The sequence below is a fragment of the Hesperophylax consimilis genome, chromosome 25, assembly GCF_061612785.1.
Source record: "Hesperophylax consimilis isolate HC1 chromosome 25, BYU_Hcon_1.0, whole genome shotgun sequence".
NCBI lineage: Eukaryota > Metazoa > Arthropoda > Insecta > Trichoptera > Limnephilidae > Hesperophylax > Hesperophylax consimilis.
In genome coordinates, this window is record NC_142860.1 from 21,509,277 (window position 1) to 21,529,825 (window position 20,549).

A 20,549-nucleotide genomic window follows, 5' to 3' on the forward strand; every position below is an offset into this window, starting at 1 on the left:
AACATGATATGTTGGAAAATTAAAAATAAAATCGATTATTTAAAAATAAATTGACCGCGTTAATTTTGTGTATTATTTGTCATATATTCCGCAGTGAAAATAGTACTGATGATTAAAAAATTGATAGGAAACAGGAACAAAAAAAGATGTTAGCATATTTTCAATAATTTCCGCTGTTCTTTCGGGGTCAAATTAAAACTTATTAACATATTGACATAATTTATTTATTTATTGCGATTAAAATTTCGGTTCCCCTTATCAAAACCAGTAGACGCTTAGGTAGGTCATCACTGTAATATTTTAATGATTTATATTATTTTGTAGCGTCGTTTTATAAAAAATAATCTCAAGGGCGACGTGTTGAGTATTATCAGAACCTTTGCGCCTTGGAAAGTTGGCGCCCAAAGCGAACTAGGCCGGCCCTGCGCTCTGTAGAGATGCTTACAATAATGATAAATAACAAGTTACAAACAAAACAAAAAAATATACAAGAGGTAAACTAAATAAAACATAAATAATAATAAATGGAATAGGCAAATCACCTCCATTCTCGTTCAAATTAAAATACAACTATTTTCCACGACATTTCAAGATAGTAGATTGGTAATTAGCTTTTTTTAATATGCGAGATGGCTCTGTAGTTGTATATATAGGTAGTCACATTCAATCAATGCATTTGGTAGTATTATACAGACGATACTTTCGAGACTGTGGATTGAAGTGAACAACATTGTTATGAAATATGTAATTCAAGATGGAATATAGTATAACTTTGTAAATTACGTCTATTAGCAACTTTATTGTGAATATTGCTCAGACAACGAGTGGTTTCAAGCTTATCTTGAATAATTTTATGTAAACATATTGCCTAAGTCGGCAAATTGTCTTACTAAAATTTGTAAAATTAAAGTACTGGAGTCGTTTATTCCAAGTTTAAATGATAATAGTCTTAGGAATTTTTGAAATTGCCAAGAAAACTCTAGGTAAAAAATTTGACTGTCCTAGTTATCTTGTAAAATAATATTAATATTCATTGCATAGAACAGCTGAATCTGAGGCTGGAGAAGGTAGGTACCTACCTATCTTAGACTTTTTGATGAACACCATGATGTTGTACAACCTTTTTTTTTTATTTAAAGAAAGCAAGACAAAAAATACATATTACAGTAAATAATAAAATAAAAATACAGAAAAAAGATAGGAGAGACAAACGACTAATTATGTAGTTAATTAAAATTTGCTTCAATAACCCACCACCTAGATAAAAGTTTTAGTTAAAAAATAAAATCTAATGTTTATTATATATATTTCTACCTAATTATCAATTTTCTTTGTCCATATTATGATAATAACAGTAGGTAGGTAGTTATTATGTTTTCTTAAATGATTTTTTATTCAATCTCTTATAGTTTTTTAGCGTTACTCAATACCTTGTGTTTAGAGAGGGAGTACTGTAATGAGTTACAAGAAAACGAATAATTTGATGAGATTCTTAATAAATTAGCATTTTTTAAATTAAATTAGAAGATTACTCCGCGCAATTCAAGTGTTCCGATCACTTAGTTGTGTCATACTTTTTTTTGACAACTTCCTAATAAAAGGCAGTTCTTAGAAACGAAAAAAGAATAAAATTACTTTAGCTGTGTTTGGTGACCACATCTTACCTGATAGCCAGGCATTTTCAAAAATAATATTATTACAAAACAGACCGAGTTTCCATTATAATGTATAGCGAAGTTTTCGTGAAAAAAAGCAAGATAAAACAGACAATCGATACAAAAATCGACATTTAAATTAATTCTGTCAAAATATTGTTGGTCCCGTCCGTCCCATCCCTAGCCTACCCTTTGTGATGTGTTATCATAGAGCTCAGTTTCGCTTGGCCCGGGATTAATTCCGGGAGGCATTCAATTGTTGGTGTTTATACGCCATAAGGCCGGTTCACTCACTACAATTCAACCGTTGACGTAAATCGTGTAAATGCTTTTAGGGCGGGTTCTTACTGGTGAATTCAACAACTGCTTGATCCTGTATTTTCTCTTGCGTGATTATTAATAATATTAATTACATTATTATTAGGTAACTTCATACTTGTATGTTTTTTGAGGGTTTCTAATTTATTAAGAATCTCTTCAAATTATTCGTTATCCGATTAAAAGCAGGATTGCAGGCCCTTAACAAATGAATTTATAGGTTTCCCAATATTTTTAGTAAAATATCAATGAATTGTCACGATTTCGGAACACGTATTCATAAAAATCGTAAATTCTCCTAAATCCGCATTTCGTCATTATATAATTATTAAGACAAAATCAGGTACATAAACATGTGTGATTAGTGCACATAAATGTTGAAAAATTTTAAATTTTAAACTTTACTCGAAATAAGGTTAAAAGAATTTTTCCCATGTCATTAATAAGATTATTCTTTAAAAAATGTGTCTTCTATAAGAGATCTAGGAATTACTCTTGATTCTAAATTCATATTTGATTTACACATTAGATAATGACATTAAGTCCAGATCACTTAAAATGATGGGATTTATTCACAGAATAACAAAATTTTTCAAAGATCCTCAATCAATTCTAACCCTTTACTATGCCTTAATTAGAAGTAAACTTGAAAATGGAAGCACTATTTTGAATCCACATTATTGCAAGTATGAAACATTATAGAATCGGTTAAAAAAAATGCTTGGACTATTTATTATCTTTCAAATGTGGACTACATGACCATCTTAGATCATACGACGCACATCGTGAATACTTTAAGATTAATATACTTAAAATAAGAAGACAATTGACTGACCTAATATGTTTGCATAAAATAATGCACGGCCATCTTGATACCTCATTATGTCTTAGCAATATTGAAATAAATATCCCCAATTCCCATTGTTTAAGACACCATAGCATTTTCACCTGAATATTTTCAAAAATAATATCGCCTATTTTAGCTCTCTGACCCAAATGTGTATACTGTATCTACAATAAGATAGAGTGTGCTGAACTATGTAGATATTTTTTTTGATAATTTGTATGGATTCAGAAAAAAAATCTGCTAGATATTGTTAAAAAATATGTTGCACTGATTATATTATGTATACCTACTTGCGTCTCTTATTAGGACGGGTTGTTTCGGAGAATCTGAACAATTCATCAAATTTCAACGTTCATTTCCAAGTTCTGTGAAAGATTTTTTCAAGTTCTGTTTTTATTTCAGTTTTTTCAAGCAACTAGCCTACAATGATATAAAAACAGAAATTGAATAAGTCTTTCACAGAACCCGAAAATGAACGTTGAAATTTGATGAATTGTTCAAATTTTTCGAAACAACCCGTCCTTGTGTTCTGTAATATTTGTGTTTCATACCAAGTATTTTTAATTTTTTTTATTTGTTTTATATTTTAATGTTTATTTAGGTAACTATATGAAAATTAATGTGTCCTATGGATGAGAAGATTTTGGTAATTTTCGTACCTATTTGTAAATTAACTGAGTTTTTATAACTGGATCGTTCTCACGTAAGTGAGATCGTCTGTAAAAACCAAGTATTTATAAATAAATAATTTTTTAAAAAAAACTCTTCAAATGTAATCCGTATAAAAACGGGGTTGCAGACCGCTTCCTGACAAACTTTTAGTAAATTCTGCAATAACCTGCATTTGCCTTGGTAACATACAGTGACGAAATGCGGAAATACAACGATTTTTATTAACGCGTGAAAATACATTCGTAGTTTATTAGGAAACCTATCAAATCATTTGTTAAGGGCCTGCAATCCAGTTTTAACCGGATAACAAATAATTTGAAGACATTCTTAATAAATTGGCAATTTTTTTTCAGAGAGTTTTCTCCGTGTAGTGGCGATGCACTGCATAGTACCTAATGCAAAATCATGTGTTTTTGGTTTGAAAATTTGGTCGCCTAGAAATGTTTCAGATGCTTTAAATAAATACCGCGAGTATAATACATCTTGGCCTTTGAAATAATCGACTATTTTTTACATAGGTCTTTTTATAAGCCCAGAAAAAAATAATTTATAAGGCCTATGAAAACTGTTTAAAGTTCAAAATTTCCTACTTACGAACCCATTTTCGCTTATGGTTTTATTGTATAATGTGGAAAATTAAGTTATTTATAAAATGATCGGAAAACATTTAAATATTTATGCTGAACATCCACAAAATAAAATAAAAGGCACTTTTTGGCCATGTTTTTTTCTTGCCTAAATCAAAACAGCTGGATGGTGTTAAGCGGGAATTTACGCCTTATCGCCATCTACTTAAGGAGTGTTATTGATGGCGGCTAGATTCAAAATATTACACGACATAGTGCATCGCCTTAAAAATAATGCTTACATATTTGTGTTCAAGTGGGAACGAATAAAGTAGGAACTAGGTAGGTACCTATCTCTCAGTAATCAACCGCTCCAAGGACATTTTACCTTTTGTACCTTTATTCCCAAACAAAACGTCTTATTACACGGACTTCAATCGTATATTTCCTAGCATTTTATTCAACATTGTAATAGCTGCTTTTATCTTCAACTCAATAATCTCATCCTGTCGGTAGACATGATTGCTTCGCGTTGAAACCGCAAATGGTTTTGGGACTACAAATAAAACTGTGATGTTCGTTCACCGTACCGTCTTTCAGGTACCTACCGACTAACCATTACGTAGATATTAAATAACTTGTCTATGTAAGTTAGGTAGGTACGGTACTTTGGTGAATGTATTATCATGATAGATATTTTTTTAACTGGTAGGTAGGTACTTGCTTAAGTTCCTACCAGTGGCTGTTTTCTTTAGTGCGTTTGTGAAGTTACCCCCATTAAAAAGAAGAGCAAATGAGACAAACTTACATTATTATACAACGCGCCATTAAAATTACGACTTTAAAATCGACACGACAAAAAATAGGTCAAAAAGCAATCCGATATTCCCACGCTTTGCGTTATAGAATCAGCACAAAATATTTCATATTAAAATATAATTAAAGCAACGTAATCCCCCTCGCGGTGAAATCTTGTAAACTATGACAAAACAAAACTATCTTTGTGCGCCGCGATAGATAATGTTTGATGCCACTTGACCTCTGAACTGAACTTTGCACTACATAGATGTTATTTTTGTTTACTAGTTTTTAGTACATTTTTATTTTCTTTTTCCTGCATTTCTCTAACTGTTTGATTTTAATGGCATTTGTAAATCTACCAGTAAAACAGATTTTATCTTAATTGACCCAATAGCGAATTGGGTAATGCAATATTGTGTTGGGCTTTCTCTAGTTTTTCGTAATTTACTAAAAGTTTATCAGGAAACCTGTTAATTCATTCGTAATTCATGCAATAATTTGAAAAAATTCATTATAAATTAGCAATACTCATTTTTCTCCGTGTAGGTACCTACCTCAATAAAAATAATCTGTATTTATCAAAACTCAAAACCCCAATGACTTCACAATACATGATTATGTAGGTACCACTCTCATCAAACAGAAATGGTTATTGATTTGTCATTTCCGTACCAACCTAATCCCACAAAGTTTGCTCCAAGCTCAATAATGTCCTGACCACTGAAGAATAAACCGGTAGAACCGTTTTATTTACAACGATTGTTTGTTTCCGAAATAAATATTTTAAGAAACCAACTAATAGGTAGGTAATTTTTATTTATAGATAAATAAATAAAAATGTGAAATCCCAATTGAACAGTAGGTAGGTACCGAAATTTATTTTGTAAATTAACTGCTATAATTTTTTTTATATAATGTAATCCAATTTCAGAATAAAACATGTGTGTGCGCGTGTGAGTGCGTGAGTGCCACCAATATAGTTGATAGATTGCATTGTCATCGACAACGGATCTATCTGCCGAGTTGAAGCTCGATCAGATGGTGGGAAGTGGGTTAATTTCCACATCCAAGAGTTCACTTAATTCGTCCAATTATGAAAACAAAATCGAAATTTAAATAGATGTAAGTATTTAAAAATAAATGTCTTATGGGCGTGTGCTTGTGCCCAAATTGATATTTTTTTCTTACTTCTGCTGAAAAATTGATCCAACATTTTCAAACAACATAATTATTTCCAGAGCGGATAAAAAATAATATAATAATTTTCTTTCAAATAGTTATACCTACCTACGTACCAGAGTCATAGATAGGTACTGTTATCAGGTCCGCTCCTGTGCAGGTGCAATTGGAGCAGTCCGCTCCGTACTCCGACTTGCGAAAGGCGCCAAGGTCAAGGAGCCAAGACGCTGATAATCCTTAACACCTAACACAACTTCCTTAAGGTTTTTACTAGCACGGCCCTGACTGTTATTCTTTTAACCTTTTTTTATATATCGACTTATTCATAAATTCTACACACACGTATTTAATTTATATATTTGGAATTAGTGTTTATTGATCAAGGTATCTACCTACATGAATATATATTTTTAAGCGTAGGTATAATAATTTTCACTGGGTTCAATCCTTTGATGCGACCGATCTTTTTCTGTTTCTAATTTTCATTTAAGAATCACTTGTAGTTATTCAGAAAAGTCAATAGATGTCGCACATTCAAATATAAAACGGATATATTTATCGAAGACACCATCTAGATTGCATTTAGTTCGGGAACTATCTTGCGATCTAAAAAATACTAAGTTCTTACTGATAAAATTATTCCAAATATAAAAATTTTAATTCCTTTTTGCAATGTTTAGAATTAGGTATACTATTTTAAACAACTGTTTGTATAGGTATATCGATCACATTTCTAGGGATTATTTGTTCAGTGATCCTGGCAATATCAAATAGATAGGTTAGGTACCTACTAATCGCAAATTTAATGATAATGTCACGAATACCATTCGGCATTATGGTATTCCCAAGTTATAACTATAATATGATTGGCTGGCCAGACCATTACGGCGAATGGGACGCCGGATACGGTATTGCCATATTTATTTGTTTATTTTAAATGGTACCCCATACCCTTTAGCCTTTACCTACCCATAATTTTGTAACAGAGGTAGGTAGGTACAGGTACCTTGTATCTAATATGTTTTTGATGCGATGATTCGCTAGAACTGTTTGAATGATACCTACGAACAATATTTTTATTCTAATTTCACATTTGTTTTCGGGAATAAATGAATACAAATCTTGGCGGCTGAAATTAACTCATTTCCCGACATCTGATTGAGCTGAAACTCGGCAGATGGACTCGTTGTCGAGGACAACTTCTACCTTTCCCTGCAGCAGCTGGTCCAGTTTCTTCATCACCTAGGATTCTTGCTGCAGAGTCTCCATTTTCTATCTTTGTCGAACGTCACAGCGGTGCTGCCAAAGTCTGTTATCTATGTGAGGGTATTGTGTCAGCGCTTTATTAGCAGCAGACACATACTTGGACGGATGACGAAGCTCTTGCTGGTACTGTTGGTTGACGCGGTAGACTCTCTCTGGCTGCAGCAGCTGGTCCAGTTTCTTTACCACCTAGGATTCTTGCTGCAGAGTCTCCATCTTCTATCTTCATGTCGCCTGTTCCTGTTCTTCATTTTACTTAACTTAACTTCACTCTATTTTTGTAATATTTATATTTTTTGTAGTACCTACCTACCTGCATCAACTGTAAAGCGCCCCTGAGGTGATATCTCACAAAAGCGGCGCTATACAAATTGTCTAATATTATTATTATTATAACGCATTCTGCAAACTTTTGGTGGTAAAACATTTCTTTCCTATTCCGCATTGTCTGTCCTACCCGATCGGTATTTGGCGAGGTTGGTAGAGATATCGTCTCCAGTTCCTGGGTATGAAGGTTCAAACACTCAAAAACTTTTTTTTTCTATTTTTAAGTTTTAAAATACATTTTAAATTAGATGTGTTTATTATGTTTAAAAAAATGTATTTTCGGGTTGATTTCTTATTATCAGATTTTTACAAATAGGTAGGTACCTATATTTATATCGCAGCCATCTCATTGTTTTCATTATCAAAGTTTTCTCTCGGAGGTTAAAAAAATAATAGGGATGAAAATTAAAAACTGAAACACAAAATTTGACGTTATGTTTTTTTATTCATTAAATGTCGATAACTGCCATAAAAAACGTTTTGGTCTGAAAATGGTTGAGTTGTCCTGGAAAACGCAGATATAAAAGCTATGCATATTTCGTGAAGCAGGAGCTCACCATGCGATGTATTTTTGCATCACCACACAGATTTTAAAATTTTCCTACGGTTAAGTTTATTGACACTAAAATAAAGGTTAGGTATACCTACCTAATATACACTTTTGTAGAGTTGAGATAGCTAGATTGGACGGTACGTAGGTACCGTTCCTATTTTTACAAATCGTGAGATATATAAGTTTGTAGTTGGTGCCATCTGGCATCACCAGTATAATGCAAAAAAATCTATGGATTTCAAAAACAGTTCAATCCTTCATCAGTTCGTTATATCTATGGTTCTATCGCATCGCCTGCAAATAAATGTCTGTTGAGTTGTTTGGGTATGCAGTATGTTGGCCTACCTATCGATAAATTATTTCAATTTTATTTATATACTCGTACATTCCTCAAGAAAAGGTAAAAAATAAATATCCTCATCGAAAGAAAAACAGATCACAATATTGCATCGCGCAATATTAAATCCGCTTTGTTCGCCAACCATCAGAATTAATTATTTCTTTGTCTCGGAGAATGTCGGGCCAGTACCTACCTGCTGCTCTGTTGCCAGTACCTACCTACCAACATAATAATGATATCTCTGGATACAACATAATGATGAACAATGTATAGACAGGCAAAGCCAACCAAACAGGGATGGATTTAAAAACAGAACGAGATTTTTTTTAATTAGTTTTAGTACCTACCCCAAAACCTTAATTATAGAGCCACATCACACGGTTTATTACAAAACAAAGGTAACATCTTATTCCACAATTAACCGCGCTCTTAAACATTCAATAATATTTGTTTAACCAAACATTGACATTTTTTCGGATTCACTGCCCAAATTAAAAACTAGCGTCATGTAAATGATATAAAAACTGTTTAATACGCATACATATACACAATGACTCTCAAATACACAGTAAACACGTCACCCGGTAATTACTGAATATACATACCACATATACCTATAAGACATTACAAGGAAACATATCATCGGTACCCTCCTTGAAATATTTAATATCTGTAAATTATTTCATAGCTGTAAAGTGTAACCAAAGTATCGAAGTTACCACACGAAGTTGACACAATACCCTGATAACGGGGATTTGCCCCGACGCTCACATTTTAATTATTTCTGATGAGCTTATTACTAAAATGTTAAATGTTTCTAGAGGGATTCGAAGGGATGCAAGTTATTTATATTTAAGATTAATAAAAACAGGACCTTATCATTAAATATACTATGTAAAAAGGTATGTACATTTTATTAATTGTAAAATGTTGTAGGATAAGCGGCAAGCACCAGATTTTATTTTTGTAGACGATGAATTAGTAACTTCCCGACGAATCCCTCTAGAAACATTAGAGATTTTATTAATGTATTCATAAGAATTAATTAAAACATAAAACTCTGAAATTTCCAATTTCTATACCGCTAAAGGAAACACAGCCGTAAGTACTTTAATACTGTAACGCACGCAACTGTATTCGTGTGCAGGTGCTGAAGTACTTAGACCGTTCCAGCTCAGTGTCGGCCAGAGCTCAAGCCGGAAAGGTCGTCTCTGTTCCGGCCCGAATGTACGGTGATTTCTTTTACGTATTTATTTATTTAATCAAACTATTACTTTTAAATCTATTAGTGAAATTTTCTGTTTTTTATAATTTAACTCCTTCGTCAAGTGAGTAAAGGTTTTTTTTATGTTTCACCAATATAAAAGAAAACATTATTTTTTTTCAATTGTTTATACTTAAAATGTGCACAGTGGTCATGTTTCAGATAAATTTGGACATTGTTAAAAAAATATGAAAACAGTTTATTTGGTAGAAGTTTTTTTAATTCTTAAGTTTCTTTATTTTAATAGTTAAATATTACCTTAAATATTTTTTTGAATAAAAAGTTCCGCTGTTATGTGCGATTTTTATTTGTAATTGTCACACCTAAAAATGATTATCAAGTCAAACTTATTTCATATAAAAAGTATTTCAAATATAATAATTATAAACAATGTAGTTTCTTTTAACATATAAATTATATTATTTGAGTTTCAGTCACACCAATTTTTGGGCACAGAAAAATTGGAACTGATTGTGAAGAACTCAGACATGCCATAAATACCTAATATAATATTTTAACCAAAAATTGCTTTACTTTAAAATGCAAACAGATTTTTCAAGAATTAACTGGGTCTGCCCTAGTATAAGGTATTATACAAAGTGACCGGTATAAAATTTTGGAACAATTAGACATATGTTACCTATAAAGTACCTAAAGTCATTCGAATATTAAAAAGAGTTATTCATCTTTTAAGTTTAGATTGTTAGATCATTTGTTGTAGATAGAATTGTACAATTATCTCCCCAAGTTACTGCACTTACTTAGGTTGAAATGATTTTCAAATTTAAGGTAAAATTGAACCAATTTATAATAAATCTCTTGGCTAATATATACGTACGTTTCAGTTAAATATGGGAAAACAGAAGACAAAATGAGTTTTATCCCGAACAAAATGACGGCACCAAGGAAAATGCTTAACGGAATTGAGACGGTACTACATAAATAAACACTTAAAAGTAAATTTTTGGGCTAAATTTTCTACAGAACATAATTGTAAAATGACAGCTTAATTAATTTTATATATCTATAAATATGTAGGTATATACATGTATACGTACTCGATAAACTTCCAGCGATTCCTGAGCTTATTCAATTTGGAGTATATGAAGTACATTCATTTTGGTTTCCGATGACATATTTTTTCCACTTCAAAAGAAAAACAAAGCATTGGACGGTGAAGGTTTTTTGATATCGAAATACTGACATAAAATTTCACCCATTAAATCCCACCTATGTATTGTAAATTCCTCTCGTCCTACAATGAGTTCTGTAACTCATCGGGATTGCTCTAGCAAGAAATAAAATCTAAAATCTGAGATGTAAAAAAACTGTAATGTACGAACTATTTTCTATGTCAAAGTTTTATTAGTAAAAATATTTTATTTTTCTATTTTTGTACTGTTTCGTATGTGAAACTTATAATTTTGATATCAAAATACCAATGTAAAATTGTACCTAATTACTCCCACCTATGTATTGTAAGTTCCTCCCGTCCTACAGTGAGTTTTTTAACTCATCGGGATTGTTCTATCAAGAAAAAAATAATAACAAAAAAGTATTTGTGATTTATGATTATTTGGGATGCCTTGCATACTGCAGATGATTATATACTGTATGTAGATACCACGATTTTCAAAACACCATGCAAATTATGCAATTCATTAACTAATGCCAACAATAATGAAAATTATTATTATCATTTTAAATTTATAATTATAAAACTTGTCCGTGTGAAATCAAACTATGTCGCACTGTGCGAAATTTTGACCAACGCGGGGCGTAAACGAAATGTTTTGGGCTATAGTATTACTCTAAGGGCTATAGCCGCGCCCACTAAAAACGCCCATAACTGATATTATTTTGACGTCTTATGTCCTCTTAGGTACCTACCTACTAAATAAATATTTAAAAAAATATCCCAGCGTACCCCAACTATAAATTCATGCAGGCCGAATAGTTTTGTTCTGGAAAAAACACGAAACTTTTGAAATGATAAACCGGAATTGAAATGGCTTTAGACGTGTTTGGTGACCAAATCTGAATAGCCAGTTACTTTCCCATCTTCCTCTTACTTATCTCCTTCCCCTCCCCACTACCTTCAGCCTCACAACATACCCCAATTGAGGATGCCATAGTCTCGCGAGCTCCAGGCGGTTGGGAGCAATTGGGAATATTGTGCAGTTTCACATAAAAAAATAATAAATAAAATGTCCTCCCAAAGAATCTACCTAGAATAATTAATGAAAAAATTCTAGATTATCTTAAAATGAAGACAAAATGGTCGTTATTTTGTGAACAGATCTAAAAACCAAGGACTTTACAATCTTACTTCTTCCTTCAGACACAACTCTCCCGAAAAATGATGATTGGCCCAAAAAAAGTTCCGTTCGGGCCACGCATACTTTGTCTTTAGATTATATGTGTATCTGTGTATACAATATAAACATATTTAGAAAGAGAGAACATAAAAATTTCTCTACGCATTTAAAAGATTACCATAGACACTTCCGTATAATTTGAAAAAAATATGTAAAACAGAAAACCACCAAAAAGTTCACCCGGTCGAGGTATGCCAATTGTTTAAATAACAATTTTTATATTTAACAAAAAAATGAGTGACAATAACTTGTATAATACTTTTGTCTAATTAAATGTATTTTTTAGTTTCGAATAAATTGGTTAATAAGATTTACAAAAGGTTTAGTAAAAAAATTTAATATTTAATTGCATATACAAGGTGTCAGACCGGGGATAAAGTGCACAAGTAAAAAAGATTAAAAAAAACTTTAACCAAGTTCTTATATTTTATGAGATGATATTTTGTGTTTAACTTGGGTCAAAAATAAACAGAAATACACCCCTGGTCCATTACAATATCATATTAAAGCAGTCATCTACATACAAGTGGGTAGGTATCAGATACAATCCAACTGCACCAACCTACAACAGTCCGACTCAGATATAAACGGATTGACAACCCTTTTTATAATTTAGGTGCATTGAAGATAATGTGAAAAAATAATGAGTTCTCGGCCTTACATATTAAGCCCGACAAATTACACGTTTCGAAATGATAAACTTTTATAAAATACTCAGATACAATTTAGCGTCTAAATACTTTTGTGGGTGGGTATCAAAGACATTATCGTGGCTGGTGTTGTTACGTTGTTTTGACTATAATACTAGATATTAAGTTTTTTGGTTATTTTTTTACCAAGATTAGGGTAGGTAGGTACCCGGGAATCTATCAATTGAAAGTATAGTCTATTGTATCATTTATACAGTTTTGTACACCTGATGTGATGAACTGGGTGAACCTAAGCACCTACCTTGTGATTATAATAGTGTTTAGATACAAAAAAATGTATCTGCGTAAATGATTAAATGAGATAATTTTTGTTTTTGCAACATGCAACATCTCTCGCCTGTCTTAAGCTGGACACACACGACCAAAGATATTAGAAGAACGAGATATGCTATGTTGGCCGCCGGACCGTGGGCGGAGTACTACCTAATTAGGGTACTTTGAACGGTATCGGGACGTGTACGCACAGAAATCTGTTCTATGCATTAGTGCGGATACCTTAGCGTAAGCGAAGGTGTGCAGTAGTATTGGGGAACAAAACCGGCGACACTGGGCAAAACAATTCCACACAGTATGAACTGCTCATGGCACATCTCGTTCTTCTTATGTCTTTGCACACGACGGAGCCATTCAATGGCGGCCGGTGGTCAAAATTTGTGGGGGTTCACCAGAGTACAACATTAAGTCAGATAATAAATATAATATTATTTACAAAGAAGCTCTATTCTCTGCTCCTTTTATTTATCGAAAACCTCTACGACCATTTTGTCAATATATGGCTACTGAACAAAATGAATGATTATACCATTGCTCGAAAAACTCCCTTTCTCCCTTTAAAATTCAAAACCCCAGATCTGGGGACTTCTTCTTCTTCATCTCTAACATTTTGTAACTCGAAGAGGGCTGTGGTCGGAACGTTGGTTAAAAATGAATAGATGTTAAATTTAAGACACGATATGAACAATAATATCGCATACGCGTTCCCGTTTAATATGCTACTGAACAAAACTGTTCCTTCCGATGTGGTGGTAAAAGCAAGATCACCTTCCCCGATCATGCTAATACTGGGAAAGAATCGTATGTACCCACGGTTTCGACTGTTCACAGATTATCTAAACAAAGTAGTTAAATTCTGGATCGCAGTTGAAAACGAACTGCTACGAACATAGGCACAGTCGCAATGCAAGTTAAGCACGTTTAGTACCTACGCCAATCCATCTGAGTTTACCACACATGATGAGTTTTTGCTCAACACGGGGCCATTTGGCTCGTTGGCTCTGTCGTGTGCATGTGTCCAGCTAGAGTCCCCAGACAGGACAATGAAATCGACTAACAACAACAGTCAAAAAATCGGAAATATTTTAGCAATTTCATCCGTAAGAAAAAATTGAGCTTACACAGAGAAACTCCACGTTTCTATAGGTGTATCTCTTCAGTGTCCCGCTCCCATATTAGTTTAAAGTAGGTAGGTAAGTAGGTGCCTACCTACTTATTTTATTTTGCCCTGTAAAAACAGAAGTTTGCGAAGAAAAAAAAAATTGTTTTTTATTGGATCTTTCGAAATTTATATGTATGTTCGTTCCTTTTTCTTTCCCATAATTCGTGGTTCGGCTCACAATTCGTCTCCCAAGTGTACAAACAAATTAGGTACTGTACCTACCTGCGAATGAAATATATTAATTTACTGTATTCAGAATTCAGATTTCAAAGAGAGCAACATTTTAATCGCTTGTAAGTTACCGCGGTTACAGTAGTCAAACCTTTCGAATCGGACATCTATGGATAATATAAGAAATGTTAGGTATGGTTGTGAAGTAGAAATCTTCTTTATTTTCATTTAGCATTATGACCTCAAGATGGCGGTAATCAATGAGCGATTTGAAATTTGATTTTTTTGAAAATCTTTATGCACTTGAGAGTTATAAATATTGCATAAAAAATTGAAGTAAGGTAAGATATTATTATTCAATATTAACACCTAATTTAAAATATATTTATCACATTCAAATTAGTTTTCTAATAATCGGCGGGAAGTTTTTAAACCTGTTAAGTAGATTGCTGTAATGACGATGACAGTGGTATTTTTCAGTGACGTTTACCCCGTTAACCTATTACGGGAATATTTATATTTTTACTTGTTATCTCTCAAACAAAGCCTGAAATTGAAAAGAAGATAAATAATTATTTTAGTATGCGAACGGTTGGATAATATTGTTCTGCTGATTACGGTGTGAAGCTAAGTTTTTGTAAAAGCTGCTGTTGGATTTTTTCGCCAACCGGTGAGTTGCAATTTATTTATTTGCATTTGCACCCAAACTGCATACGATACAAAATTTTAAATCAATGTTTGGTCAATCAATTACAATTTTATATTCCTGCATTATTATTCATTAGATAAAGTTGCCGAATTCATGATATAAATCATTTTTCCTCTGGTGGCCTTTCCTATCGGAGGATAGATAACATCACCCTGCACTCTATATGGGCCATGGGACCTTGAGGTCATGAAGTGGGTTGTATTCCTCCTTTAAGTTTTCCATAAATCTACCCACTGATAATCAGTCAGATAATCTTGTATTTGTCGCTCCTCATGATGTGACCAAGGTATTAAGTTATACAATAGTACAATTACACAATTGGTTGTGCCACAATTTGAGGTTGCGCCCATTTTGCCAAATTTTAAAGGATTCTATATCCTGTGCTTATGCTTGGTTTAGTGTTCAAATTCAAATAAAAAACAACTGGTTAAGTCAGTGTTTAACAAACTTACTTTATCTTCCAAAGAGATCTTGCAATATTTAATTTATTTATGACTTGTTGACTATAATATTACAATCATAAAGTCATACAAAGTGACTGAGCGAAATGGTGAACAAAGTGCTGAATTTGAATAGGATACTCCCGGTGGTTACTAATCATTGGCTCAAAATGTTGACTTTTTTAGTGGAAATAAAAATGATTTCCTAGTGGCAATTAAAAAACTTAATTAAACCAAAAAAAATCTGTTGAATCAGATTGCTGATCCGTTAATGTTACCTCTCTTACATACAGGGCGACCATGAGCCAAATGGCGATAAATCATGTGTGTCAATCAATGTGTATCTAAATACAGACTTATGGTGATTCTTTCGGTGATGGCCAAATTATTTAAACTTATCATTCAAAATCATATCTACTTTGAGCGAGGGCAGATCTACAATGATTAACTCAATGGTATTCACAGATTATGTTTAAAATATTTTGGACAACATCAAACAAGTAGACGTTTCATATAAAGGTTTTTCGAAAGCTTTTGACAAAGTTGATCACCTCATATTAGGTACTAAACACATTTGGTTTCTCGCAAAGACTGCTTTTGTTCTTCCATAATTATTTATGTATCAGAAAACAATACGTAGTTTACGAGCAGTTATCTTTAAAAAATATTTATTTATTTATAAATACATAATATTTGACACAGACATGCACAGATAATTTATATATTAAATCACCACACTAGGTGGCTGCCTGTTGCATGGTGACCAATGGAACACAGTTATTTTTTATGAAGTCTAGTGAAAACATATGAATTAAATATGCAAGCGTATAAGTTTGTAAATCTATTTTTCTGCAAATATTGTAGTATATGCATTACATTTAAATGTGTAATTTTAATAAAATATAAATAAAAAATATTTATCAAAAATCAAAACGTAAAAAACAAAGTTTTTTACTAAATAGACAGAAAAAAAAATTGGTTTGATTGAGGATTGAACCTCATAGGGACTGGTTTTTACTGCTGTGAACTTTTAAAATGTCTATTATTATGGATTGAACTTTACTCCCCAGGGACAACTGCGCCAAATCCTGATTGGATAGGAATGACATTCATAATTAACTATCGTAATTTCATAATTTCTGAGAAATGCGTATGTGCGTGATTGCCTCTAAAAGTTGATAGAATGCATTGTCATCGACAACGAGTCTATCCGCCGAGTATCAGTTCGATCGGATGTCGGAGAGTGGGTTAATTTCTGCTTCCAAGATTTACATTCATTTATTCACAAAAACAAAATCGAAATTCAAATATATGTATACAAAAATTTAATAATGGCTGTAGTTCCTGCGAATAAGAACCACCTATTTGAAGTATGATACAGTTACATATGACCGAAGGAGATAGGGTCCCATTAGCTCAGTTGGTAGAGCGGTGCCCCGGCAAGGCAAGGGTCCTTGGTTCGAGTCCTAGATGTGACTGTATTTTTTTCTGATTTTTCCATTTCAAATTTTCATTATAAATTGCCAATATTTTCTTTAATAATTAAATATTACAATTTGAGGTTTTACTCATTAAGTTATACCAAAACCCAAAAAAAAATTATACATTTATCCAAAACACTACCTAGATTGCATTTAGTTTGGGAAGAATAAAATAAAAATAAATCGTTAGTTTACTTAAGGCGATGCACTACGTCGTGTAATATTTTAAATTGAGCTGCTATCAATAACAACCCTTACGTAGATGGCGATAAGGTTTAAATTCCCGCTTAACACCATCCGCCTGTTTTGATTTATGCAAGAAAAAAACATGGCCAAAAAGTGCCTTTTATTTTATTTTGTGGATGTTCAGGCACAAATATTTAATTTTTTTTCGATCATTTTATAAATAACTTAATTTTCCACATAATACAATAAAATCATAACCGAAAATGGGTTCGTAAGTAGGAGATTTTGAACTTTAAAGCAGTTTTAATAGGCCTTATACATTATTTTTTTCTGGGCTTATAAAAAGACTTATCTAAAAAATACTCGATTATTTCAAAGGCCAGGGTGTATTCTACTCGCAGTATTTAATTAAAGCATCTAAAACATTTCTAGGCGACCAAATTTTCAAACCAAAAACACATGATTTTGCATTACTACGTATGGCATCGCCTTAATATACTTATTCCAAAATCTATGTTTGACCTAAATTATTGTGTACCTGATAATATTGTTTGCATTGTCTTTTGAACTCTTGACTCCTAGATTGGGCAATGGTAATTTGAAAATAATGTTAATTTGAAATTAATGCATTACAAAATTCCATCAAACTTTTCCCAAATTTAAGAAGTATGCAAAAATGGGAGTGTGCAACATACAGTCCTGAAAACATATCTTGCTTCATCCACGTTCATGCGCATCATCAACAGTGGCCCCCAGAGCAGTCAGCTCGAATACATGTATATCTTTCTGTGTGTGTCTATCCGTGATAAAACATTGCAAATATGTTTTTATATTGATTGCAGGATCAAATTCCACTGTCTGTTACACTGTTCAATTTATCATTTAGCGATAACTCAAAACATAATTATTTGCAATTAGAGTTTAGTTTCTTCTTTTTCATTTAATCTTGTGATGATTTTTATTTTCAATTACTATTATTGCATTCATAACAATAAGGATTGAATATTATCTATACAGAGGCAATAACAGTTACGTAGCGAGTTATTAATTTGACATCATTTTATAGAGTCAAGTCAACTATTATTAACTGCATGAAATGTCATCAAATTCCATCCAATGCCACAGTATACTGCACGAAGCAATGCCTAATACCATCCAATAGCGTTCTTTACTGCACAAAGCGATTAACAATGGGCAACGGCATTTATTATTTCTTTAATACATGTGAAGGAGATGTATGATAATAATTACATTTTATTGAAGAGTCATGTCAACTATTATTAACTGCATGAAATGTCATCCAATTCCATCCAATGTCACAGTATACTCCACGAAGCAATGCCTAATACCATCCAATAGCGTTCTTTACTGGACAAAGCGATTAGCAATGGGCAACGGTATTTATTATTTCTTTAATACATGTGAAGGAGATGTATGATAATAATTACATTTTTCCTTCGGGGGAATCAGTCATTCCTAAATTTTCAACATCTCTTTCTTACACATTTTTATTTATTGTGTAAGAAAAAGCAACATCATTATTGTGCTTTTTTTTATGCCGTTGCTATGCTGTAGCCGTAGGAATTATAAAAGCGGCCAATACCATCCGATAACATCCAATGCTACACAAAGCGTTGCCTAAGGTCATCCAATTACACTTTATGTCTTACTAAGTGTTACCAATGCCATCCGATTGCACTCTATGTTGCTCTAAGCTTTTCTTAATGCCATCAGATCGTACTCTACGTTGCTCTAACCTTTTCTTAATGCCATCAGATCGTACTCTACGTTGCGCTAAGCTTTTCTTAATGCCATCAGATCGTACTCTACGTTGCTCTAACCTTTTCTTAATGCCATCAGATCGTACTCTACGTTGCTCTAACCTTTTCTTAATGCCAACCGATTGCACTCTATGTTAACTAAGTGCCATCAGATCGTTAATTATTACAAGCATTAATTACTCCTTTGAAATATCCATACAAATTGAAAATATCTCCCGAGTAAAAATAAATTCCTCCGACGGGAATTGAACCAGCACCTTCTGATGTCCAGTCAGGTGCTCTGGACCACTGAGTTACGTCGGCTTATTCCCAACCCGCCAAATAATACAATATGTACAAGTACTTCAAACGACAATTATTTTCAATTCCCAGTGCCATCCTATTGCACCCTATGCTCCACAAAGTGATATAGAATGCTTGGTAATACTGTCAGAAATTTTTCAATTTATTTTATCCGTAGCTTGACTAAAAATTTCTAAAAATCACCGTTAAACTCCTAATTGGATAATAATAGTAAAATCAATACGTATTTTTTTATTTAAAAAAATTTAAATCGGATTTGTTTTTGTTTTCTTATCTCATTCAGACATATTCTCAAAGTGATAGGTAACCAGAAGATGCAATCTTTCTTTTTTTTTTTTAAACTTATCAATGTTTGTTTGATATCTGTAAAACTCGACCCATTTTTATGCCGTACAACTAGGCATACAATAATCAATGATAGAAGTGTTTTGTATGACAGTAGTAAGGTCAGTTATTCCTTACCTCAGGTGAAATTGACCAAACATTTTAAAATATCGAATTATTTCTTAAATAGTAATTTCGTTAGTCTTTATCGGTAAATTCACATAGTTTTCTTTTAAGTCAGAATAATAATAATAATGATTTATTGTCTTCTTTTCTTAGTAACATATAGAGATAGTAATATCCTCACTGGGATCTCCCGTGCTGAGGATGTTATTTACATATTATAATTTAATTATAAGAAATTAATATTACAACAAAGTAACATATGAATTTAATTATAAACATATATCATGTAGTATAATTTTTTTTTAAATAATTTTAAAATAAGTAAGATAGTGTTTTTTTGTATGGTTCAGTTTAGTAGATTCGGTTTTAGTCTGTGTTTGATATCAGTATATTTTCTATTTCAGATCTCCCTATATTAAGAATCCAGCTTTTTATTTGAGATTTAAATGTTATAATGTTGAGGTTTTTGAGTGAGAGTGGTATTTTATTGTAGAGTTTAATACTATGATATAAGAAGCTTTTTTGCCCAAAAGTTGTACATATTAGTAGTTATTTGTTGGATAAGTTTTTGACCATGAGATCTAGTGTTTCTATTGTACGTGTTTGTTGTTATTTCTTGGATTTTGTACTTATGAATGTAATTGAGTATAGTTTTAGAATATAGTTGTTTAATTGACATGATGTTAAGATTGGTGAAGATTTCGTCAGTGCTAGTTCTTA

At 32.4% G+C, this 20,549-nt stretch overlaps 1 protein-coding gene across 2 annotated transcripts in view; it reads left to right on the forward strand.

The window, feature by feature from the left end:
- Positions 1-14,945: 14,945 nt before the first annotated feature.
- Dip-B (Dipeptidase B) overlaps positions 14,946-20,549 on the forward strand; it is a 36,139-nt gene continuing 30,535 nt past the window's right edge. The window contains exon 1 of one of the 2 annotated variants that reach the window (XM_089646828.1): positions 14,946-15,149. The gene's annotated coding sequence lies outside the window, so the exon portion shown is untranslated. The remainder of the gene's footprint in view (positions 15,150-20,549) is intronic. The other variant, XM_089646829.1, reaches the window with a different exon arrangement.